This window comes from Ochotona curzoniae, unplaced genomic scaffold, assembly GCF_017591425.1.
Source record: "Ochotona curzoniae isolate NIBS_2020 unplaced genomic scaffold, NIBS_Ocur_1.0 contig_501, whole genome shotgun sequence".
Classification (NCBI taxonomy): Eukaryota; Metazoa; Chordata; class Mammalia; order Lagomorpha; family Ochotonidae; genus Ochotona; species Ochotona curzoniae.
The window spans coordinates 20,611-22,900 of NW_024466448.1; positions in this window are offsets into that span (position 1 = coordinate 20,611).

Sequence of the window (2,290 nt, forward strand, 5' to 3'; positions counted from 1 at the left end):
ATCTCCCCTTTAATTTTGATGAGAAACTAAACCAGCTGTTAAAAAATGAATTGTTGGAGATGACAAGGAGGCCAATCAGGAAAGGCAGGGGTAGTTGAAAGTGCAGAGAGCTTTAAGACAGGAACAAGCGGAGCAGTAACATGGAAAGGGAGGATCGCCAGTAGAGAGGACAGAAACTCCCTGGAGTTCACTGGAGGAAGGTGGCTGACACCCAGACAAGGAAAATTTTCTGAGAATTTCCAGGATTGCAGCTAGCAGGCCATAGATGTGAGTGCAGTCAAGATATGGGAAGTCATCCCAAACCACAAGTAAAAGCTTGATGAGTTTTGAACCAGTATGGAGGGAACAGGAAGAGGAAGCCCTCCAACAGGATCTTCATCAAAGAGACAGTGGGGGGACAAAACAATATTATGACAAAACACCAGTGAAGAAAGACAAACCTGAGGAGAACCCCCCCCCCGGGATGCTCAATCAAATACCCTCTTCTGCTCCCCACCCCCAGCAAGGAGGGCTCACCATTGAGGAATGAGCTTCTGGGGGGGGGGGGGTGAACCATTAGACAGGGATTCACACAACAGCATACCCAGGAATCATTACTACTAAAACATCAATTCCCTCTACATTTTAACCTCAGACACAATAAATTTGATCCTGATTCTAAGCTAGACAACAGAATATCATCGTAACTGACAAACGGATTTCAGATTCATGTGGAGGTACAAAGTATATGAGTCAGCCAAAATACTCCTCCAGAAAGAATAAGATCAGGTGGATGACATCAAGAATTATTATAGAAATATATTTCAATCACAACAAAATGAAAATTATAAGAACACCACAAAAGTCAATGGGACATAACAGAAGGTTCAGATATAGGTGTACATATAAACAATCAACTTATTTTGATTAACCAATAATGATAATTCAGTGAAGAAGGGATAATTATTTAAACATACGGAATAAAATGATTAGATACACACATTCAAATAATGAAATTCGCTTTACATATAAAGTCTTTTGCAAAAAATCAGCATAAAAGTATCATAACTAAACGCAGGACTGAGAACTATAATAAGACTTCTAGAAGAAAGTATAGGAGGAAATATTTCTACCTCATTCTAGGAAAACACTGATACAATAGAAAAAGTAAAACCCACGCTTGAGCACAGACATACTAGATATCATCAAAATTTAAAACTTCTGCTCAAAACATATTAAGAAAAATGTCAGGACAAAATATCTTTGGAGGGCCCAGTGCGATAGTGCAGCGCTTAAAGTCCTCGCCTTGCATGCACCGAGATCCCATATGGGTACCGGTTCTAATCCCGGCAGACCCGCTTCCATTCAGCTCCCTGTTTGTGCCTAGGAAAGCAGTTCGAGGACCACCCAAAACTTTGGGACCCTGCACCTGTGTGGGAGACCCTGAAGAGCTCCTGGTTCCTGGCTTCAGATTGACTCAGCTCCAGCTATTGTGGTCACTTGTGGAGAGAATCATCAGTCAGAAGATCTTCCTCTCTGTTGTCTCTCCTCCTCTCTGTATATCACCTTTCCAATAAAAATAAATCTTTAAAAAAAAGGCTTTGGAAAAAAAAACACTGGGTATCTCTCAACCTATATATTTATCTATCTATTACATATCTAGTGGTTTCTATAATAAAGAAAAAATCTATTTTAAGCTGGTGAAACATTCTGGTTCCTTGAAAAATATTCATTATTATTAGTGACTATGGAAATCCATAGTAAAAACATATGGTAATTACAACTCATACCCAGTAGAATGGCTAATATTTAAAAAACAGACAAAAGAAAAAGCTTTCGACAAAATCCAACACCTCTTCATGCTAAAAACTCTAGCCAAAGTAGGCATAGATGGGAAAATCCACAACATAATTAAAGCAATTTATGAAAAACCCAACGCCAGTATCATACTGAATGGAGAAAAGCTAGAACCCTTCCCACTGAGATCTGGAACAAGACAAGGGTGCCCGCTATCACCACTGCTATTCAACATAGTCCTAGAGGTACTTGCAGAGGCCATAAGACAAGAAAAAGAAATCAAAGGCATACGTATAGGAAACGAAGAAGTCAAGCTTTCACTATATGCAGATGACATAATCCTATACATAGAAAAACCAGGAGACTCAAGACAGAAACTGCTAGAACTTATACGAGAGTTTGGCAGAGTGGCGGGGTACAAAATTAACGAACGAAAATCAACAGCCATAGTGTACACAAATAACACCAAGATAGAAGAAGATCTAACCAACAGGATACCATTCAAAATAGCAGA